Source organism: Ahaetulla prasina, chromosome 6 (assembly GCF_028640845.1).
Source record: "Ahaetulla prasina isolate Xishuangbanna chromosome 6, ASM2864084v1, whole genome shotgun sequence".
NCBI classification, from domain to species: domain Eukaryota; kingdom Metazoa; phylum Chordata; class Lepidosauria; order Squamata; family Colubridae; genus Ahaetulla; species Ahaetulla prasina.
The window spans coordinates 76160853-76186061 of record NC_080544.1 but is presented as its reverse complement, the minus strand read 5'-3'; the positions used below and the strand labels follow the sequence as shown (position 1 = coordinate 76186061).

The following is a 25209-nucleotide window of genomic DNA, read 5'->3' as shown; positions in this document are numbered from 1 at the left end:
GTTACATTCTGGCATGTACTCAGCACTTAGTGTTTCTGAAAAAATGATTTCTCCATTTTGGTGACTATGATTGTCCGTGGAAAGGCTGTACTAAGAAATATTGATGCAACCGGGCTCATATTTGTATTCTGACTCTGCCAGACTAGCCAAATTAACTCTGGCAATCAATGGGATGATAGATGTGGCAGCCAAATTGCAAATTGCCCAAAACATTTGATGGAGACTTCACCACTCTACAGAAAAGTCATTCAATTTTAGTGCCATGCTTGGGAAATTTTACACACAGAGATGATATATTTGTGCAATGTTAACTGCTCCTTTTTCAAAAAATCTATTTCCTAGCTTATTACAAAATCCTTTTAAAAGGGCTTCAATCTCCTGACTAAAATCACAGAAACAAATATGGAACCACCGATATAATTCCAGAAAATCATTAGATTTTTCCTAGTAAATTGTGGATATTCTTCTTATATAATTTTATCTGGAGTACAATTTTACGTGCTGCCAGAACTACATTACATGACAGACAATATAGAAATAATATAAATATAAATACAAAGCAATATGATAACATCAACATATAATTTACATGGTTCTGCAACTTCAGCAATACAAATGAGGTTTCTGTCTTAGGTGATTTATATTCTGGAATCCTTTGTGCTCTCTGATGGCCATGCTGTTGGCAGTTGATGATTCGGGGGGAAAATTAATATTTTAAACAAGAAGATGTTGGACGAGAGAAAACATGCCTAAGCATGGTATCTGTTTCAAATTATGGAATTGAATCACTGCAAACATGAAGAAAGCAAAGCAAATTATGCAGGAAGAAGAAAATATAGAAGAATTATACTCAAGCCTCACTGGATTATTTCCATCAATTCCAGCCAATATAAGATGATGGAACTGGTTGCCATGCCTTGTATTTTTGAATGGTACATAGCTGGAGGATTTTGCTGTAGTAAAATCTGTTCCATATTCACGTACAATTTGACTGGGTCTAATTGTATATTTTATACAGCTGTATCTCTGAATGTATCTCTCTATCCAACCGAGATGAGAGTGGGTGAAAATATTCTGTTTAAAAAGCAGCAGCCAAAAAGCTCCATCAGACTGTACCCAGGTCTATGCCAAGTGGTGACAGGAAGGCTTTTTCTGCGTTCATTATAATGTAGATCTGCTTGTTACCATATACTCCCTACCAAAAGGGACCTTTTTAAAAAAAAGTTTGGTGGGCTTTCCATAAAGGTCACTCTATCCATTAACACTACATCAATTTTTGAAAATAAACGAGATGACACGATCTCCTAAACAAAACTTAGGAAAGGAAAATGTTCTCACTGTGGTTGAAATGTTTTGTTAACAAGGAATGTTTCAGAAAGAAAAGTTCTCACAGAAACATCAAAAAGGTCAGAACAGAAAGAAGTGTCTGTTTTCCCACTTCCAGGATTGCTTCATTTAATATTTCCACAGATATGATTTTCATGAAGTTTTTTTTGCCCCCCATTACTAAAATTTCTGCTCACTGGCTCATTTCGAAATGAAGCCACTGATCCAAAGTGACTTCAGTTTAGAATATAGACCATTATGCTGTTAAACATCAGTAGGTTCTGGAAAATAAGCAGGTTTTAGTGACATATTTCTAACAGCTACAACTATTCAGATGATGAAAGTCTGTTTCCATGCATTAAATATTAAGTAAAGTTCCCATCAAGGCACGTTCATTCTTTTTCTCTTTTCTATAATTTGTACCAGCTATCCATTTCAAGCAATTTAAATTACGTTGCAATAGTACAAATTGTACTAGGCTGCCAAAGTAGCTAAGTGGTTTTAACTGGTCAGAAATTAGACTTGTTGGAAGAAGTGGGGTAGGAAGGATGATTTGTTCCATTCAAAGTATTAATTATTTTATATGCAATAGAAGATTATGCTCCCGTCTACAATGGATATACCAACAATATAGTCACTTTTTCTTTATTATTTTTAATTAAAGAAGAAACTAAAATATGTGTTTTCCGGTTGGTTGGTTGGTTGGTTGGTTGGTTGGTTGGTTGGTTGGTTGGTTGATTCATTGATTGATTGATTGATTTGCCAGCCTGAGAATCAGTTGGACATGTGTGAGGCCAATCATTTGTCTATTTATCCTGTCCAATATTGAATATAGCAAGCTTAGACAGCTTCAGTTGTAACTTTTCTGATACAGGCTATGGAAATACAAAAGTATGGATACAATTCCTAACACTTTTCTAAAAGTTGTCATTAAATTGCATTTTTTTTCAAATGAGAGAAGGTGGAAATGGTTTAACACATGGAACATAATCACAGAAGTTACAATTAATTGATTGATCTGTTTATTAATTTACAGCTGATAAAATCAAATATTGCTTTTTCCTGATCCTATCCATTTTTTGGAATATACATCCCAAAATAATGGTCAAAGATGCAGTATGGCTCTCTTTTTGGAAGGTTATGTACCCTGTTCTTCATTCTCATGACTAGGAAGTTCCTTAATCAATGTCTACATTAATCTCTGCTCCAGTTCCCATTTCCAAGCAATATTACATTAAAGATAAGCATTAAATCAAGAAAAGTTATCATTGCCTCCAGCAGCTATAAGAGATTTCTCTTCCCGCCTAGCTTTCCTTGTCTTTTATGACACATAGTATTATATCGGGCATTAGATTGTGTAATAATTAAAACTCAACTTGTATATAATTTTTCTTATTTCAAATTAGAGTTCTTGTTCTGTGGTTTATGACTACTCCTTGTAATAATTTTAACATTTAAGCTATGTAAACTCTAAATCAATTTTATAATCTTTAATTTATAAGTTATCTAGAGATAACTTTTGATCTGTACTATAGGACAGAAATATAGTGCTCAGAAATGTAATGTTAAGTATATAATGTAATGTTATATATAATGAACAAAGAAACTAAAGACACAATGATCATAAAAGTGCTATATGTTATTTTGTCTTCTACCATATACTTAGGATCAATGGCAATAATTAAGTTTCAAGAGGATTTGTTTTAACGGATAACAGTGTAATGAAATGTCTAGGAAGATTTTTTTTATAGTTTGTAGTGTTTTTTTCAGTCTAACAATATTTGATAGGACAGTGCAAGGAGAGGAATGAATGACAGAATGACATTTTAAGACTGTTGACAAAGGAATCCTTCCAGAAACCTGTAGAGCAGTTAAATGGATCCAAGTTACACATTGAGAAGAAGATATATCTCTAGTTATTACTTGGGTCTTGGGTTCTATGGTTTACTGAAAGGAGTGACACAATCAACCAAATGAGCTCTTTGTTGTGACCTAGGCCCAAGTAGTTATTACCAGACACAATCAGTCCTAAACAAACATATTTTATTAGAACAGCTGAGAATTACTTCATTCCAAAACAAAGCCTTCAGAAAAAATCCTTTGGCCTTATCACAGACCTTTGTCTTCTTTGGCACCTGCCAAAGGCTTTTCTTGGAAAGAACCCCACAAAATTCAGAAACAGGAGACACCGACAAGAAACAATTGTAGCAATGTTGCTTTCCTACAAAGAACCCAAGAGCTATTGTTGCTCTTTTAAGCCTTATGGGAGAGGTCAATCATCTCCTGGCCTTACTCCTGAGTCATCCTTTTTGCTTCAACTGCTCTTGCCTTCTGGCAGCTCTTTGCATGTGTGCACTAGGAACAGGCTGCTTCTGTTCCTCTGCCTCTCTGCTGTCTGCCTCTGGAGGCTCAGGAGTCCGTGCATCACTCCCAGATGGCCCTGGCCCCATCTCTGCCTCCAACACAGAGTCCTTGTCCAGGCCTTCCCCTTACTCCAGGACTGACCCATTGTCCTCTCCAGCCTCCTCACTGTCTGACTACGCTGCCAGCTCTGCAGGCTGCTGGAGGACCACAACACTCTTCTCAACTGCAAACTGATTCAAACATGAATAAGATGAATTTTTCTCTTCACAAGTAGCTTTTGTTTTTCTTCAGTTCATCCATGGATGGGCCTCACTATTCGTCAAATAATTACAGTTGCCGTTAACTCAATGGACAGGAAATAATGCAGCAATGATTATACAGCAAAAACGTCACAGATGCAGCATAATCTTCTCACAGTAAGTGTGACAGTATGTAAAAGCTAGCACTCATTTATATCTAACAGTCCATCCCTACTAATTTCCTTGTCTCTGTGATATGTTAGACATTTTGAAAAACAAAAGATTCTGGATAGATTGTCAGCCACTTTCCTGTACTTGGTGCCATTATGATGTGTATTAGATTCCAATAATGCTCAAATATCATAACATGAACAAGCTGTTTGGGATTATGAAAACTGAAGCAAACATATACAAAGAGTGCTAGTTAAGGAAGTCTGTTGTGCTCCTACCATCATTCCTTACTTCGTGTGTGTTTGTGTGTGTGTGTTACACATATTTCACTGACCTTGTGTGCTACATGTTATCCTCAACTTACAAGTATAATGAAGCCTGACCCTACTTAGTGTGTGATCCTCAATGTAACTACATCTATGTGGAGGGAAAAACCCCAAGAGGAACCCCAAGATTTCTTCTTGGGCCCAGTGCTCTTCAACATTTTCTTAAATGACCTGGATGAGGTGATTGAAGGGCACTTATCAAATTTTAGATGACATCATGATGGGAAGAATTACTAACATTTTGGAAGATAGACTCAAAATTTTGAAGGCTCTTGTGTTGAACATTGGGCCCTATCCAATAAGATGCAGTTTAGTGATGAGAAAACTATTACCATTTTGCTGTTTATTTTTTTAAAAAAGATCTTTAAACTTGTATTTAAAAATTCTTTCACTAGGTATTTAAAGAAATTCACCTGGTGCTATAAAATGTGTCTTATCTAAAAGTTCCTAATAGCTGAAAACTGTGGTATGTTCTATGTTCTGATTCTGTCTTCTATTAACAGAATTTAAAAGCAATAAAGGAAAAGACACCACTGAAAGTATAAAAAATAAGGTTTTTGCTATTTTAATCAAAACAAAAAACTCACATTGTGTTTTCCTGATCCTTTGAATTTTCTTGAGTTAGAACAGCTTTAAGTGCTGGGACCACATTTTGAACCAAAAGACTGATCTATTGTTGAGCAAATAATTAATTACAGTTTCAGTGAACATAGCAGGAAATTTTACAAAAGACTAGTAACTATTGGCTGTCTTTCAAAAATGGCTCAAGCAGCTTTGAAATAAGACTACTATGATGAACTATGATTAGGCTGGTGCTCCTTTTTCAGAAGCCAAATATACTGTATCTAATTTGACCTCTCTAAAATGGCTTTCTACCAGAACATAAACGGAATGCTTCCCAACAGCAAAATAAATCATTTTCTAGATTTCTGCTTTTCTACATTTTTGGTAGCTGTTCTTTCAGTGAATCAAGATTCTTTTTCTCCCCTCCTTGCTTCAAGGACAATATATGCAAACTCTCATATCTTCTAAAAGAATTACTTGTGCAAACTTTCTCTTGTATTATCTGACAGCTACGGAAAGGCATTTCAAAGAGCACTGATGAATATTAAAATGTATATTGGACTTTTTCAATTTCACTTTAAAATATTCATTTTCTTATTTGAACAACTATCATTTATAACAGCTGTGTTGGATATGGGAGTAGTATGAGCAATCAAACGTTGGCATTTCTCCAATTTCAAATGTGTTTGGGAAAAGCAAACAAGTAGAGTGATAAACTTTCAAAACTCATCACATGGGTTCACAAAAACATTTTCCTATTTTTGTTAAACAAAAAAAAACACTATATGGCAAGAAAAACTTGCTCCAGCTGTTCCATTCATCAATATACCCTCACTTCTTTATTAATATATTATTATGCAGCTTATTTTTCCCTCCATTTTTTCTTACTGATTGCTACATTGAAAAAGTAAAGTCTATGAATCTGTTGCTGCCAAGCATCAGGCAGTCTGATCGTATCCTACGATCAGGTTTACTGGTGGGAAATGAAATCTACGGTATTATTATCATAGCTAAATTTGTTGACTTTGAGTGGAACCATAGATTTTTCTCCTTTCTCCTTAGTTGTAAGTGGAAGTTATAAAGCGGTAAGTGGAAAAATATGAAGTTTTTAGCTTCTGGTCTAGTTTACAAGAACTTTTGAGTTTATCATTAGCTGGAAGGTGGGAGCATGTTCCATTAGTCCCCCTAAATAAGTTTTCTGTTGAAAGTAGCTTACATCCTAGCCTTTTGAATTCTAATTACAGATGTGAATACCTCCCAATGCATGGTTAAACGGGGGTCTCTAATTTGTCCAGTTCATTTAGAGTTTTGATTAAAATCATTTGAGCTAACCACATGTTTACTTCTTGATGATTTCTTTCGGAACTGGAAGTGGTTGCTAAGCTTTATAACTGAACAGTTTGTTGCAAAGTCACTAACAAAATGACTAATTACAGGCAAAACAAGAATTGTGGAACAAAGAAATGGAAAACGCTATAGAACAAAATGTGCTCCGTGTGCATTCAGAACTTTTTTTGCTGTAGTTAAATTGCAGAGTCATATAAGAAAAATCATTGTATTGTGCTTTCTATACACCCACACACACATGTGCAAAGCACTTGTTTGAAAAGCACAGAAAACTCTCTAAAAGATTTTGGCACACCAAAAGGCCTCAAAGTCCTCAAATCCACATGGTATGATATTGTTTAATTATAATCAAGCCTGCCCTAACTTGGTTTGCAATCCACTTTTTTATTGATTGCTCAAATACCGTATTTTCGGAGTATGACGCACCTCAGTTTTTGGGGAGGAAAATAAGAAAAAAGCTGATTGGCAGGTGGATGGGCCTCCCAGAATACCTCAATCAACTGTTCCCAGAGGTGAATTTTAGCAACAGGTTCCTTGGTTCTGAGCTATGTCTTGCTTTTTTTTTGCTTTTTTTTTTTCTGCCTCTGAAAGCCTCCAAAACAGAACTTTAGAAAAAAAGCCTCTGAAGCTCTGTTTGGGGACTTTTTTTCTGAAGCATCTTTCAGCCTCTGAAACCTCCATTTGAGAAGCTGGGTGGGGCTACATTCGGAGTATAAGAGGCACCCAGATTTTCACCCTCTTTTTTGGGGGGAAAAGGTGCGTCTTATACTCTGAAAAATACGGTAATTAGGTCTGGTCAGAAATGGTACATCTGGATAGGACTACAGTTATGACTGAAAATTGGGAAACTACTGTTTTGTGCTTTCCTTCAATGGGGACATTGGAACAATATACCATACTATCATGCAGCAATGGGAAAAATCCAGCCCCTGGTTCTAAGGTAACCTAAGGCAGGGCTGTGCAACCTTAAACACTTGAAGAGCCATTTCCCACAGAAAAGAAAACACTGGGAGCCACAAAACCTGGGTGGGTGTGGTCAACTTGGTGTCACTCACTCCCACCCAGTCACATGATACCCCCCCAGCCATGCCTACCCAGGTTTTGTGGCTCCCGATGTTTTCTATGGGAAACAGGTATCTCTCTCTTGTGTCTTTTTTTCTCTCTCTCTCTTTCTCTCTCTCAGGCCAGGTGAGGAGTGACTGGAAGGAGAGGTTGAGGGGTGGGGCCAGCCAGTGGTGGGTTCAGCCGATAGGGAGCCACAGCAAGGGGATGAAAGAGCCACATACGGCTCTAGAGCCGTGGGTTGCTGACACCCGACCTAAGGCCATGCATTGATCTACAGGTATAGGAGGGGAGATGAGGGAGAAACTAACTTTTGGATCACCTGAATCCAGAATTATAGTATTCTCCCATTGAACCCAACAGATATATTGATCCCTTGGAACTTGTGTACTTATTGCATCATTACTGCATTATTGCATCATTACTATAAAATCTGTATAGAGAATAAAGATTCACTAATCCTCAGGATAAAAAGCAAAACTTGTGGAATTAAGAGAGGAGTTTTGTTGCACATACTGCATTCAACTCAATATTGTTTTTGCCTACTTGCAACCAAGTACTTATGAATCTCTCAGTGGCTATGCAAATATTCTCTTATATAAGGCTGCAAAATTAAAAACCAGGGGACTTGTCGATCAAAACTATATTGATAATTTATAAAGAATGGTTTATACTTTTTCAGGCCAGTCTCCTGTTTTATTTCTCTCTGTTTAAACTGTTACTGAAATTTTTATTCTTTGTTATAGAACAACTATCTGCAAGAAGCATTTGAAATAAATTAATTCTTTATGGCCATTCAGACAAATATATAATTGTTTCACTTATTCTGGATGATTTAGAACGTTCAACTTGTAAAGTAGTTCTCTGTGTCAATTTTTTTTACAACTTGTAAAACTAGAATTATATGCGTTTTGGTTCTAAGAAATATAAATATGATCTGCAAATAAATAAATAATGTGTACCATACTGAAAAAAAATCTACCAGTTTTTGCGTATTATGATGAAATAAATTGCTTTTGAAATTTCTTTCCAGGAAGAAGATGGGTTAATAAAAATGTTCATAATAGAATGTAATGTTCTGATCTTATTGCATTATGAAGTGACCAATCAGTAATACCATGGATATTCTATCTTTGATTATACAATCATCAGTCTTGTGATCTGAAGACTTCCTGCCTTCCCATGTTTCAATTAGATCTTAACAGAATTCATAATGAAGAATCTCCCTCATTGCCCTATTGATATTACGAAATGGGAATAGCAGGAAGCTTTTAGAGTGATGGAACACTGTGTAACAGAAAACAAAAGTTCTACCCATATTCAACAATAAAGCTGAAGAATAAAGTAAAATTTAAAAAAATATAACTAAGAGAAATTTGGAAATATCTTCAAGCAACCTGAGAATAAGATAGAAAAACAGAACCTGTTTTTCTGGAGAAGGAAATGTCTTAGAAAATTTTATGCATTGCATTTAATGAACAAAATTATATTTTGGTATCAGAAAAATATTTTTATTTACAGCTTAATCCAAAGTATGTTTATTGAAATCCAGCTGTGTATTCTCAAGTAAATCTATTTAGAATTATGGCCTATTTTTTCCCTCTGGGTATGTCTACTTTAGATTTCAAATAATGTTGACAATTGATTAGATCAATAATGAAACCAAAGCAACTATCTGCAAAGACAGAGAGATCTTAGCTAATAAGTTTTTGGACTTTTAACATTTAATCAGTATTTATAATAATATGTTTTATATCTAAATGTGAAAGTGCTTTCTTGTCCTGTGAATGGTTTTGTAGTTCATGTGGAGGTGTGTTTTATATAAGAATGTTTATAAACTGTAAGCAAAAATTATTTTTTAACTGCTTTTTGACTTGCATATATAAATGAAAACTCAGCATGTGAAGTAAAGATAACAGATGTCAGCGGGAGGTTGTTCATGATTGGCAGGTTCAGGTTCATACTTTCCTTTGAACCACTAATGATTTTGATGGGCGTCTCAGAATTTTAAATTAAAGCTCTTATATAGCAAAATGGTTTAAAGATTTATTAAAACCACTAGCACCAATTTTAAACTATATAGATTAAAAGGTTTTTTCCTTTAATATAGTGAACAATAAACAAAAAATACTCAGCTGATCATCCACAATGCTGCACTACAGGACTTGAAGGACAAAACACTAATCCTCATTTCTGAGCCCAAATTAATTATTAATTAATTAATTAATTTGTCGAGTACATATTAGATAATATATATATAAGTATAAGCATGAATTGAATACATAAAGGGAACATTAGGACAGGGATGGTAGGCAAGCTGGTGCTCTTATGCACGCCCCTTACAGACCTCTTAGGAATGGGGTGAAGTGAACAGTAGACAGTCTTAGGTTAAAGTTTTTGGGGTTTTGGGATGAGACTACAGAGTCTGGTAGTGCATTCCAGGCATTAACAACTCTTACTGAAGTCATATTTTCTGCAATCGAGTTTGGAGCAATTCACTTTAAGTTTGTATCTATTGTGTGCTCATGTATTGTTATTGTTGAAGCTGAGTAGTCATTGACAGGTAGGACATTGTAGCAGATGATTTCATGAGTTATGCTTAGGTCATGCTGAAGGCGGCATAGTTCTAAACTTTCTAAACCCAGAATTTTAAGTCTGGTGGCATAAGGTATTTTGTTGCGAGCAGAGGAGTGGAGGACTCTTCTTGTGAAATATTTCGGGACACGCTCAATTGTATTAATAAATAAATTGTATTAATTAATGATTGCATAATGTAATCATGTCCTTCTGCTTATCACATTGTGCCTTCTATTTACAACATCATAAGATTTAGACTCAGTTCTCCCTCCTCTATCACTTGTCAAGTATAGAAGAAAGAAGAAGATTTTAAGTGGATAGCTGCTCTCAATGTCTCCTAAGGTGATCCAAGCTACATAGATCAGATGGAGAAAACAATATTTCAGAATGAATAGTTATAGTAGACACAAATGGATGAAAGAAATAACAAGTTCAGCCCACCTGCAGCTGGAGCTCTAAAATTCAAAAACTCTGGGAAGCCACTTCCAATCAATACCAGCAATACTGAGTTGGATAATTCAGTTTGTTAAATTTATAATACAAGAATATCCAACACATTAACATTTCGTGTGAACTCAGCCCTTGTGGTTTGTTCAACAGACCCACTTTTAAAACAAATCATGCTTAGCTCAATGTGCAGTCCAAGTAATTCAATTTAAAAGATAATAGCTTCAGTATTCTGTTTTTCTACTTCACTTCAGCAATTTTATCAATATTGATTGTCAAGTAAGTATTTTCTAGAAAGGAACAGCCAAAGCTGTTCAAAACTTCAAATTAACAGAACCACGCAAGAAGAACATAATCACCCACATCACCAGAAAATGTCCATCTGCTCCTGTGATAATTAGTTCAGTGTGTTTTGTACGTCAAGAACATAGCAATTAATATATTTCCATGAGCTGATGAACATGACGAACTCTTTCAAATACTGAAAGATTCTAAGCCTGCACCTATCCAGTTGTAGTGGCTCTCACCTTCATAAATATTAAATATTTAATATTCACAATATTAAAACCTCCCAGAATTCAAGCTACTAATGAATATATTCACAGAACGTGGTAAATCACATTTAGTGTTAACTGTGGTTATGAAATTCAAGAAACAAATGTTCCTTACATGGCAGAGCACATGGAGAATACTCCTGGGTTTTCATGTGTTCTGTTGCTTACTATTCCCAACTTTGCATGTTATGTAATTATCTCGTATTTCCTGGAAGGCGGGCATTGGCCTGGTTTTTTTTAAAATGTTGGAATTCTTTTAAAAATGTGATGCCTCAAATTAAATTTGAATCACAATGGGATGTGTAATTAATTTCCTAATATTTTTGTTTTCCAAAGACCTCCTTCATGTGTGTGTGTGTGTGTGTGTGTGTGTGTGTTCACATATCACAAGCAACATAAAATACTGTTACAAGGACAGCTGTTCTTTACAATTATTCATATCTGCTTTGGTTTAATAAAGAAATCATTGAAACTTAGCAATAAATTATCCATTTATTGTTCAACCCCTTCACATCTGATTACAAACAGATATACCACATGAACACAAAATCAATCAATAACATTTTAAAGCAGTTGCATCTTTCCCTGGAATCATCAATTGAAATCATCTTTATGGAACTGACATTGAAACCATTTGTTCTAATTAAGATGGCACACTTGGCTATGGCTTAGTCAAGCTTACCTACAGCAAACCACTGACACAAATTGTTAAAGACATTTCTAGGTTAAATGTAATTTAATCCAGGCTTTGGGTTTTGACAAAACAATAAATAAACCACAGTATATTAATATGCCATACAAATCCATTCTGTGTTTGGGGGTGAGGGGTGTTTAGAATGCTCCAAAAAAACATTTCTTGGAACAATGTGCTTGGAACTATCCAAGGTCCTGTAATTCCAGCCCAATATCATTACCTGTTTGATTAATCCACCCAAATATCAGTCCTTGGGTTCCTGTTCTCAAAACAAGATTTTTTAAAAAGCAATATCCTAATGAAATTGAATTAAGAAAACTAAATGTACAATGATTAGCATGTTTCTTCAATTTAATTCAGATGACTTATTTTTATAGTTTTATGTTATGTAATAGCACATAAAATTATATTAAATAATCAAAAATTTAATAAGCTATAAAATTGTAGAAACTATATTAGTTTACATTAGTTTTTAAAGTTTTATATAAGTTTTAACACAAACACACAAGTATATGTGTATGTACTGTGTATGTACTGTAGATATGTATATATATGGCATAGGGCCGGGTTACCTACGGGACCGCCTACTGCTACCGAATACCTCTCACCGACCTGTGCGCTCTCACAGAGAGGGACTCCTCAGGGTGCCGTCAGCTAGACAGTGTCGTCTGGCGACGCCCAGGGGAAGGGCCTTCTCTGTGGGGGCTCCCACCCTCTGGAACGAACTCCCCCCAGGACTCCGTCAACTTCCGGACCTCCGAACCTTCCGTCGCGAGCTTAAGACGCATTTATTCATCTGCGCAGGACTGGCTTAGATTTTTAAATTTAGATTTTAAATTTATAGATTTTTAAATTCACAGGGGTTTAAATTTGGTTTTAAGATTTATATTTACATTTTTAATATTTGGCATTAGAATAAGTCTTTTAATAGTTATTTTAATTGTATATAAATGTTTTATGTGCCTGTGAACCGCCCTGAGTCCTTCGGGAGATAGGGCGGTATACAAATTTGAATAAATAAATAAATAAATAAATAAATGTATATGTATATGTAACAGAATTGGAAGGGACCTTGGAGGTCTTCTAATCCAACCCACTGCTCAAACAGGAAACTCTATACCATTTGAGACAAATGGTTGTCCAATCTGTTCTTAAAAATCTGCAGTGTTGGAGTACCCACAATTTTTGGAGGCAAGTCGTTCCATTGATTAATTGTTCTCACTGTCAGGAAATTTCTCCTTAGTTCTAGGTTGCTTCTGTCCTTGATTAGTTTCCATCCCTTGCTTCTTGTTCTGTCTTCAGGTGCTTTGGAGAAAGGTGGACCCCTAGTGGCAGTCCCTTAGATATTGGAACACTATTAACAGAAGGACTCTAGTTCTTCTTCATTAAAATAGAGATATTCAATTCCTGCAATCGTTCTTCATATGTTTTAGCCTTTAGTTCCCTAATCATCTAGCAATAACAATAGCCCCTAGACTTATATATCATTTCACAGTGCTTTACAGCCCCCTCAAAGTGGTTTACAGAGTCAGCCTATTGCCCCCAATAATCTGGGTCCTCATTTTACTGACCTCAGAAGGATGGAAGCCTGAGTTAAATTTGAGCCAGTAGGAATCAAAGTGCTGGCAGTCGGCAGAATTGGCTTGCAATACTGCATTCTAACCACTGCACCACCATGGATCTTGAATTTAATCCTTTTATATATATATATATTTATATTTATATATATAAATATATAAAATATATATATATATATTTATATTTATATTATATTATAGTAGCTACTTTCTATAGTCAGCAATATAGCAGAGTCAAACAACCAGGTGTCATCCAGAAGAATTGAGCTACTGCTCTTATGAATAACAGTTGTACTGTCAATAATCAGGAATGGTGAGAATTACTATTACTGCCATTATGAAGTAGGTTCTGGGATAAAGAGTCATATGGGAGCAGATGGGCCAAAACTTATTTACTTATCTATTTATTGCATTTATATGGCCATTCAGCTTAAACAATGGTGTAAAGGGAGAAAAGAAAGGAAAAAAATAAGGCCAATAAATACAAGCTCAACACATATCATTAAAACTACCGTAAGTAGTCCATACTGTAAATGGTCTACTGAAATTTATTATAAAATCTCCTAAAAATGGAGATTCTAGTGATTCTGGCCCAATGGCCCAGAGGTGAAAAACATATCTTAACCACTTTCCTAAAGGCCTGCAAGGTCCAGTTCACCCATATACCAGGAGAAAAATTGGCCTAAAAGATAAAAGCTGCCATCAAGAAGTCATGGCTGTTGAGCAATAAGAAGTTCCATTGCTTCAAGGAAGGACCTGAAGTGTAACTTTTATAGTGGAGCATATGGGATAAGAAAATACTCTTGGAAGCAGATATGTTCTATGCCAGGTATCAGATAAAAATCCCTTTGTGTTGCACTAGAGAGCATAGGTGGGCATAATGAGAAATAGCCATAACTATTTGTACTGATTTATTTTGGAACAATTGCAGCTTCTGGATGATCTTTAAGGACAATCCCGCCTAGACTATATTGCAGTAATCGAATTTAAAGATCAAAGATTTTAATGATCTGAGCTAACACTAACTGCACTTAACAATATAACAATATAACAACAAGAGAGTTGGAAGGGACCTTGGAGGCCTTCTAGTCCAACCCCCTGCCCAGGCAGGAAACCCTACACGATCTCAGACAAATGGTTCTCCAACATTTTCTTAAAAATTTCAGTTGTGCAAAGACCCCTGACTACAGTTACCATATGCTATTGAAAAAAGAGCCGTGAGTCCTGGTAAACCTCTAAATTACTGAATAAGAGCACAAAATGTCACAACCCCACTCAGAGTAAAGGATTATTACTACCCTGCAGTGTTCATTCTCAAAGTGCTTGAGAGAATACCCCCCCAAGGTATTGGTGACTACCTTTAAAGCGCTCCATGGCTTAGGACCGGGATATCTACGGGACCGTCTACTGCCATCTTCTATCTCCCAGCGACCGGTGCGTTCTCACAGAGAGGGACTCTTTAGGGTGCCGTCAGCCAAGCAATGTCGACTGGTGGGGAGGGCCTTCTCTGTGGGGGCTCCTATCCTGTGGAACGAACTTCCCCCTGGACTTCGACAATTACCTAACCTCCGGACCTTTCGCCGCAAACTTAAAACTTATTTATTCCGCCTCGCTGGACTGGCTTGAATTTTTTTAAAATTTTTAATTGATTTTATGGGTTTTAAATTTTTATAAATGTTATAGGGTTAATATTGTATTTTAAATGTGGCCAATTGAATAAGTTTTTTAATGGTTGTTCTTAGCATTGTATGTGTTGTTTTTTGTATTTTATTGTGGCTGTGAACCACCCTGAGTCTTTCGGGAGAAGGGCGGTATACAAATTAAATTATTATTATTATTATTATTATTATTATTATTATTATTATTATTATTATTATTATTATTATTGTTGTTGTTGTTGTTGTTGTTGTTGTTGTTGTTGTTGTTGTTATTGTTATTGTTATTATTATTATTGAAGGCACTCACATAGCACCTAACAAATGAAATAGAACTCCAACTGTATTTGTATTTGACATTGCATTTCAAACAGCCTGATTCCTTTCAAAGCTTTTTCACTTAAAATCAGTCTCTATTTTACACAATTCTGTGCGTGAAAATTGTTGCCTGGGGTTCGGTACAGCAACAAGCTACATACAGGTGTCCTCTATTTACAACAGTTTGTTTAGTGGCCACTCAAAGTTACAACAGCACTGAAAAAAGTGACTTGGAACCATTGTGCACACGTATGACCATTGCAGCATCCCCATGGTCATGTGATCAAAATTCAAATGCTTGGCAACTGGCTCATGACGGTTGCAATGTCCCAAGGTCACATGATCTCCTTTTACAACAATCTGACAAGTAAAGTCAGTGGGGAAATCCAATCCACTTAACAACCATGTTACTAACTTAACAACTGCAGTGATTCACTTAAAACTGTGGTAAGAAATGTTGTAAAATGGGGCAAAATTCATTTAACAAATGTCTCACTTAGCAACCGAAATTTTGGCCTCAATTGTGGTCATAAGTAAAGGACTGCCTGTATGTTTATCCAGAAATACATCCCCAAATTCAGAAAGTTTTACTCCCTAATATGTGTGTAAATGAATGCAACTATTGTACCGTATGTGGTAACCTTTTCTAGGCCCACTATTTAAAACATTATGGGGCAAGTATGGACACAAAATGAAAATCATTAAAGACATGCAACTATAATTATAGTAAAGATTATCACTTGCCTATAACTGCAACATAAACTCTTCTATGTAAGGGAATATTACATAGGGCAAAGCCCATTTTCAGTGAACAGAAGCTATGTGGGTGTATTTAACTTGCCTTCAGGGATCAAAATGCAGCCTTGGGCTATTCAGAAAAGTTGTTAAAGTATTCTGACTCATATTATGGTTGCAGGAAGTACAAAGGTTACAGCAACACACTGGTTTATTTTGCTTAACAACTACCTTGGAAATTACATACATACTGAATTTTTGAAATTACTCTTGCTTTAAGAGTAAGATCAACAGTTTGATATGCTTTCTTCAAAGATGATGTGTTTTGCGTATCATATAACCTAGTATGATATAAATAAATTAGCAATCTCAGTAAATGGATACTTCCATGTTTAAATCCCAATACCCTAGATGCAATTGAAAGTTCTATATATCAAAAAGAACAATTTTACTTTACTTAAACATTTCTTCAGGAATTTGTTTTTTGGGGGGAAGGGTTACATATGGTTTTTCCAATTCAGTAATACAATTCAGGATACCTAATTTAGGAAATAAATAATAGAAGTATAAGAGAGATCAATGCAACTGCCATACTTGTACATCAGGAGGTATTTAAAACTAAAAAAATTAAAGAACTGGAACTGCAGTCATGGATGGAAATATCTGTGCAATTATACAATAAAAGAATAATTCTTTCTATGCTCCCCGACCTCCGGACCTTTAAGCGCGAGCTTAAGACTCTTTTATTCTAACGGGCAGGGTTGGCCTAATTTTAATAGGGGTGGTTTTATTAGGGTTTATTTTATATTTTATTAGTTTTAAATTATGGGGCCAATTTTTAGGATCAGATTTTTAAATAATGTTCTTAACTTATTTCTTTTTGTGCAATTTTTATTTTGGCTGTAAACCGCCCTGAGTCTTCGGAGAAAGGCAGTATAAAAGTATGATAAATAAATAAATAAATAAATAAATAAATAAATAAATAAATAAATAAATAAATAAATAAATAAATAAATAAATAAATAAATAATTTTTTAATTATTTTTCTTTATCCCTTGAAAGGAAGGGCAACAATTTGGTGGGGACTTTTTGGAGCATCTGGTTAACTTTTATGGCAGAACAAAATAACTCAATTTAGATGTGAATATTTTACAGGCAATTTTACAGTATTTTACATCAATCTATTTTTCCCCGCTCAGGATTGTCATAGAGACTACACAAAACTTATTTCCCTGATTAATTGCATTTTCTGTATTCAGTGAATGAAGTTATTGAAAGACTCATCCTTAATATACCTCTAAAGTTAGCGTATTTACTTACTTATTAAATTTATACATCGTCCATCTTACCATTGAGAGCAACAGAATGGAGGCCTACTTGGTCATCAATGGATTTTCAATTTCTGTAAGACAGAATGGACCTTCAGATTAGTACTGTATGGAAATATGCTGGAAGAAACAGAAGTGAGCACGTGATAGAATCGAGTTAGAAAACAAAGGCCACAACAGTGAACAAAAATACCTCTAAGATAGGGGTGTCAAACTCACAACATCATGGCATCATCACGTGACATACCAGGACTTTTCCCCCCCTTTGCTAAACTGGGCATGGGCATGGCCAGTGTGTAACGGATTTGGCCCATGAGCCAGGAGTTTGACAGCCCTGCTCTAAGAAGTCAGAGGAATGTACATAATTCAGACCAAGCATATAAAGTTACTAAAGGAGTCATCAAAAGAAAAAGGAAAAAAGAGGTCAGGAAACAACAAACTCCAGAACAGTGGCTTTCTCTTACAACAAACACAATGTGAGAAACAGAGCCTGAGGGAAAAAGTAAGCATATCCATAAGGCTTTCGAGATCAGATTTTCAAACTCAAATCACCATGAGAATCACACGAGATCAAGTTCATTAAGCCAAGGGCCATGATGCTCAAACCTTTTCAGCTGATTGATACCAATGTCATCTAGTGAATCAAAAACAAAACAAAACAAAAATATAAAGATTTCATGTTAAACTGTTAAATATAACAGTTAAATATAAATTATTTTTTTAAAAAATGGGAATAAACTGTTTTCCCCCAGTTTTTAAAAAATAATTTATATTTCCTGTGACCATTTATCTGACAGGATTTTCCTTAAATAGAACACCAATATTTGGTTTGGTTGTCGTGAAATGACAACATAAAATCCTTGAACTTAATTTGTTGAATTGTAAAAGGATTTATTCTGTCAAAGGAGAAAACTATGCCTGAGGTGTTTATTGTAGTAGAGCTGTACGGGTCTGGATGGGGAGAAACAGGCTCAAACTCAATCCCTCCAAGACGCAGCTGCAGCAGCGGCTGACTGTTGGGGGCAACTCATTGGCCCCAGTGGAAAGGGTGCGCAACTTGGGCGTCCTCCTGGATGGACGGTTGTCTTTCGAAGATCATTTGACGACCATCGCCAGGAGGGCTTTTTACCAGGTTCGCCTGGTTCGCCAGTTGTGCCCCTTCCTCGACCGGGATGCCTTATGCACGGTCACTCATGCTCTGGTTACCTCTCGCTTGGACTACTGTAATGCTCTCTACATGGGGCTCCCCTTGAAGAGTATCCGGAGGCTCCAGTTGGTTCAGAATGCAGCTGCGCAGGTGATAGTGGGAGCCACACGTTGCTCCCATGTAACACTTCTCCTGCGCAGTCTGCACTGGCTACCTGTGGTCTTTCAGGTGCACTTCAAGGTGTTGGTGACTACCTTTAAAGCGCTCCATGGCTTAGGGCCAGGGTACTTATGGGACCGCCTGCTGTTACCAAATGCCTCCCACCGACCTGTACGCTCGCACAGAGAGGGACTCCTTAGGGTGCCGTCTGCCAAGCAATGTTGGCTGGCGGCCCCCAGGGGGAGGGCCTTCTCTGTGAGGGCTCCCACCCTTTGGAACGAACTTCCCCCTGGACTTCGGCAACTGCCGGACCTTCGGACTTTCCGCCAAGGGCTGAAGACCTATTTGTTTGTTCGCGCAGGACTGGCATAGGATTTTAATAGGATTTTAATTAGTTTTAATGTTTTAACATTTTAAAATTTGGGGTTTTATTCTAAATGTTTTAATTCGGCCATTTGTATAATAAGTTTTTTAAATTATGGTTTTATGTGTATATTGCTGTTGTTTTTTTTATTATGGCTGTAAACCGCCCTGAGTCCTTCGGGAGAAGGGCGGTATAAAAATTTAATAAATAAAATAAATAAATAAATAAAATAGTTCTTGCCCTTGAATACTCGCAACAGTCTTAATGAGGTAAATTAATGTAAATCGATTGCCTCAAGAATGTTCAATGAATTCTGTGCCACAATTAGCATTTGAAACCTGATCTCCCCGATGCGAGACTTAATCCAGTTTTCAGTGATAGCAAGAAATGTATTTTGTCACAATTACATAGCTTTCTTCTGCCTTAGCTTAATTTAAACCTTAATTAAAGAACTAATTTTTAAGAAGGTTTCCAAGTTCTTCTTCTGCGCATGTGCAGGATGGCGGCGTTTTAGAAGACATGCTGACAGCGGGTCGGGTTTTTTCCTGGCCGGGAAGCCGCGGAGGTGACTGCTGAGCTGCCCGGACCCACTGCCCCGCAGATTATCTTCCTGACAGCCGGACAGAGATCTTTGGGTCTTGCTAGACCCCCGGCTGCCGGGAACGGGGCTGAAATGTCAGGCGGCAGACGGCGGATGGCGGCGGCCATCTTGGTTGGGCGCGGCATGAAGCAGCGCCCGCCGAGAAGAACGGAGAAGAACGGAGGTTGTTGCCGAGCTGTTGCCGAGCTGCCTGGTCCCATTGCCGAGCTGCCTGGACTCATCACCCTGTAGACCATCCTCCCGACAGCCGGATGGGGACCTGTGGGCCCTGCTGGACCCCCGGCTGCCAGGAATGGGGCTGAAACGCCGGGCAGGCAGCGGACGGCGGATGGCGGTGGCCATCTTGGCTGGGCGCGGCGCAGAGCAGCGCCCGCTGAGAAGAGCCGGTCCGGATCGCGGTTCGCTGCCAGGTGGCCGCATAGGTCATCAGCGGCCGATTACCCGGAATGTTTGTCACCGGCAGAAGCGCCCAGCGGCAATGATACCAACAGTGGCCTTGATACCATCGGAGGCCACTACTAACGGTGATGAACGACGGCGGCCATTTTGGAAGGGCGCGGACTGGTGCGCGCTAGAAATGGCCTGGCTGGACCGAGGGTTGCTGCAGCCGGTCGTCAGGACATCGGCGGCTGAGAGTGGGCTGCTGATCTTTTTAGCGGCTCTGTTTAGCAGCACTGATACCAACGACCCAACGATTCATCATCATTGACCGCATTTGTCATCTCTGCGGATGCCTGGATGGTTTGCCGCATTTTTTGAGCGGCATTGTTACCGCCGGTTTGGATACGGACAGCTCTGGCAGGTGGAACTTTGACTTTAGTCGATGGGCGACATTATGGGCAGAATCCACCAGCCCAACTTTTATTCCATCTAACTGTTGCCCTACCGGCCTTCTGGCCGTTGTTTGTGACTGTTCTGGTTCTGCCCATCATCCGCGATACCATCTACCGACCGGGAACTTTTCTCTCCCCGCTGTTATTTAGATCTTTATGCATGAAATATACGGCTGCCGAATTTCTTCAACTGCGAGGTTCCCCCGCCTCGCAGGAATGGCCCTCTGGGTTATCGAGGGCCGGCCTTAACAAGGGGTCTTGGGAGCTGGAGAGGTGGCATGCGAGGAAGAAGAATTTATGGGGTTTTGTACATAGGTTTTTTAATAAGGGTTTTTTAAAGGGGGGGAGGGAAGTGACGGGCGGGGGGAAGAACCCGTCGGGGAGGGTAGGTTCAGTCCCAGTTCACGGCGTTTTTTCATCAGGTCCGAGGGAGGGGGGCGAGGGGTACGTTCCAGAAGTGGAAGTTGGCTCCATCTGTACGGTAAGTGGGAGGGACAGATATGGCGGAAGCAAGGGGTCGTATCGTTCGTTGGGAGCACGTGTTCGCTGTTTAAAAGCGATCACGTGCTCCGGCCCCCCAGTCTTTCCCCGTTCCCCGGAAGGTCAGGATCCTCAGAGCCCGGGCCTCCAGTTGATGTTGTGTAATGCCCGGTCCGTGGTTAACAAGACCCCCTGATTTGTGATCTTATTCAGGGGGAGTCCACGGACTTTATGGGCATTACGGAGACCTGGTTGGGCGCAGAAGGGGGGGTGCCCATAGTTGAACTGTGCCCGCCAGGTTTCTGAGCATTCCATCAACCGAGGGCCCAGAGTAGGGGTGGAGGGGTGGCGGTTGTAATGAAAGAGGGTCTGGAGCCGAGAGAGACCACTGTCCCTCAGATAGCCGGCTGTGAATCCCTTCATACGGGTAAGAATCAGATGGGTTTGTTGATCGCGTACCTGGCTCCTTCCTATGTGACTACAGCCCTGCCTGAGCTACTGGAGGTGCTTGCTGGGGTGGCTGTTGAGATCCCCAGACTTTTGGTCATGGGTGATTTCAACCTGCCATCGGCCGACTTGTCGTCAACAGTGGTTCAGGAGTTCCAGGCTTCCATGACGGCCTTGGACCTGATTCAAGTAACGGATGGCCCTACTCACACGGGGGGATCCGCGCTGGACCTGATTTATATCTCTGGAAAGTGGTTTAATGATCTGGTAGTAAGAGATTTAGTGACGATATCGGTGTCATGGTCAGATCATTTTCTCCCCCGCCTAGACTTTCAGACCGCTACTCACCACTGCAGGGAGACGGAACCAATGCGTTGTTTCCGTCCCAGGCGCCTGATGGACCCTGAGAGGTTCCAGACAGAGCTTGGGCCGTTCCCTGAGGATCTTACCCACAGCACGACCGAAGAACTAGTGGCGGCCTGGGAACAGGCTGCGGCTGGGGCTTTGGACCGTGTCGTGCCTTTGCGGCCTCTGACCCGGCGCAGATCTCAATTAGCTCCCTGGTTCTCTGAGGAGCTGAGAGAGATGAAACGCCGAAGAAGACGCCTAGAGAGTGCCTGGAGGTCCAGCCGCTCTGAAGCTGATCGGACACTAGTTAGGTCTTTTTCAAAGACCTACCTAGTGGCACTGAGGGTGGCGAGGCGTTCTTACGCCTCCTCCCTCATTGCGTCGGCAGATAACCGCCCAGCCGCCCTGTTTCGGGTGACCCGTTCCCTCCTTCACCAGGGGGGACGGGATGACCCCTTGCAGGGACGTGCCGAGGAGTTTAGCGGTTATCTATACGATAAAATCGCTCAGCTTCGGGATAGCTTGGACCAAGATTGCGATGATCCGGATGAGATGACTGAGGCTCGCTCGTCTTGTTGATGTTGTTTGGGATGAGTTTGATTCTGTGGCTCCCGAGGACGTGGACAGGTTGCTGGGGAGGCTGCATGTCACTACATGTTTACTGGACCCGTGCCCCTCCTGGCTGGTGCTGGCCACTCAGGATGTGACACGAGGCTGGCTCCGGGGTATTATAAATGCTTCTTTGATGGAGGGGGTCTTTCACGCCGCCTTGAAAGAGGCGGTGGTGAGACCCCTCCTCAAGAAGCCTTCCCTGGACCCAGCTATTTTGGGTAATTATCGTCCAGTCTCCAACCTTCACTTTGTGGCGAAGGTTGTAGAGAGTGTGGTGGCACGGCAGTTCCCTCAGTACCTGGAGGAAGCTGTCTATCTAGACCCGTTCCAGTCCGGCTTCCGGCCCGGGTATAGCACGGAGACAGCTTTGGTCGCATTGGTGGATGACCTCTGGAGGGGTTGCTCCTCTGCCCTGGTCCTGTTGGATCTCTCATCGGCTTTTGATACCATCGACCATGGTATCCTGCTGCGCCGGTTGGAGGGGTTGGGAGTGGGAGGCACCGTTTATCGGTGGTTCTCCTCCTACCTCTCCGACTGGTCGCAGACGGTGATGACATGGGGGCAGAGATCGGCCGCAAGGCGCCTCACTTGTGGGGTGCCGCAGGGGTCGATTCTCTCGCCTCTCCTGTTCAACATCTACATGAAGCCGTTGGGCGAGGTCATCAGTGGCTTTGGGGTGAGTTATCATCTGTACGCTGATGATACTCAGCTGTACTTTTCCACCCCAGGCCACCCCAGCGAAGCTGTCGAAGTGCTGTCCCGTTGTTTGGAGGCCATACGGGTCTGGATGGGGAGAAACAGACTCAGACTCAATCCATCCAAGACGGAGTGGCTGTGGATGCCGGCATCCCGGTACAGTCAGTTGCAACCGCGGCTGACTGTTGGGGGTGAGTCACTGGCCCCAACGGAAAGGGTGCGCAACTTGGGCGTTCTCCTGGATGGACGGCTGTCGTTTGAAGATCACTTGACGGCCGTCTCCAGGAGAGCTTTTTACCAGGTTCGCCTGGTTCGGCAGTTGCGCCCCTTTCTTGACCGGGATGCCTTATGCACGGTCACTCATGCTCTCATCACTTCTCGACTGGATTATTGCAATGCTCTCTACATGGGGCTACCCCTGAAGTGTACCCGGAGACTTCAGTTAGTCCAGAATGCAGCTGCGCGGGTGATTGAGGGAGCACCACATTGCTCCCGTGTAACACCGCTCCTGCGCAGTCTGCACTGGCTACCTGTGGTCTTCCGGGTGCGCTTCAAGGTTTTGGTTACCACCTTCAAAGCGCTCCATGGCTTAGGGCCCGGGTACTTACGGGACCGCCTGCTGTTTCCACATGCCTCCCACCGACCCGTACGCTCTCACAGAGAGGGTCTTCTCAGGGTGCCGTCCGCCAAGCAGTGTCGGCTGGCGGCCCCCAGGGGAAGGTCCTTCTCTGTGGGAGCACCTACTCTCTGGAACGAACTTCCCCCCAGTTTACGCCAATTGCCTGACCTTCGGACCTTCCGCCGGGAACTGAAAACTTATTTATTTATACAAGCGGGACTGGCCTGACTTTTAAATTCTAAATTTTAAATTTTAATTTTTAATGGTAATTTTACTGGGTATTTTATATGGTCAATTGGACGATTTTAATTTCGGCCTTTTATTGAATAAGCTTTTTAATTGTTATTTTAATATGTATATTAACTGTTTTAAATGAAGGCTGTACACCGCCCTGAGTCCTTCGGGAGAAGGGCGGTATAAAAGTTTAATAAATAAATAAATAAATAAATGTTGGGGGGCTGATGGGTAGAGGATATGTCCTAGGTATTTGGGTCAATGATTGCTCACTCACAGAATAACACCCAACAAATCCCAAATAAGACAGAAATGGTCATGTGCTACATGCTTCCTGGTGATCAATTTTACTAATTCATTAGATCAAGAGAAAAAAGTTAAAGCTTGTAGCTGGCCATAGTAAAGAAAAAGAGCACTACAAAAAAGAAGGAAGTGCAAAGCAATGTTCACCTTACTTTCCAAAAGACCTCTGCCTGTCAGAAAGGTTAATGAGGCAATATGACTCATTGGCACAGACTGCAATGATATAAACAAGGTCAAGCTCAGCAGCTAACCCATGCAAAGTAATAGTCTTTTTGGCATTGTTAAATGTAGACTAAAAGCATATGCAGAGTTCAGTCATAATAAATGAGATAACAATTCATAAGCCAAACCAGGCAGTCAAGCAATGGCATATGGTCAGTTGATCTTCAACTTTCCTTTCTCGTCTGTCAGGACTTTGAAGTTGTTGGCCAGAGCATCCATATTACCAGTGTATATTTTTTGGAATCAGCACACTTCATAGGGCCAAACAGGATAAGTGACTGGGCCCATCGTTTAATGTGCATATGCATCATTTTTGTAAGAGGTTGTAAATCTTCCTTTATTGTTGACTTTTAGTATCTGATTTCAGTAATGATTTCAATAAGAAAATATGGGTCAGAAACTGTGTCTTGACAAAATGGAAGTAAAAAATTAGATTTTTTTCCCCCCAGAACAGAATGTTAGTTATGTCAATAGTCTAGGTTCACAGCTGAACAGGACAAAAAGTTTATTTAACTACGGAAACTGTGGAAGGAATAAGTGCCAGAATTAACTATGATCAGTGAATATAAAAAGGAAATTCTGCCATGTTGAAGCAATTCTTTCCTAGTATGAAATAAAGATTCTTATATAGCTCTGATCAGGGTGAAATCGACTTACCTTCCTTACCGGCTTGGAATTCCACAAGCCCCGTGCGTGTGCTCGCTTCAGTCATACACACATCACATGTGTGCGCAGACCTTTTGCAGAGAAGGTAAAAAAACATTACTTCCTGGTTAAAACCAGGAAGTAATGACACCCAGGTGGCGGGTGTTGCCAGTTGTTCGGTGATCACTACCGGATCACCAAACCACCAGCCATGA

At 39.8% G+C, this 25209-nt stretch overlaps 1 protein-coding gene across 1 annotated transcript in view; it reads left to right on the top strand.

Annotated features, from left to right (window-relative positions):
* Positions 1-3988: 3988 nt before the first annotated feature.
* Positions 3989-25209, top strand: part of SERPINE2 (serpin family E member 2) — an 85100-nt gene continuing 63879 nt past the window's right edge. Inside the window, exon 1 of the mRNA XM_058189064.1 lies at positions 3989-4106. The gene's annotated coding sequence lies outside the window, so the exon portion shown is untranslated. The remainder of the gene's footprint in view (positions 4107-25209) is intronic.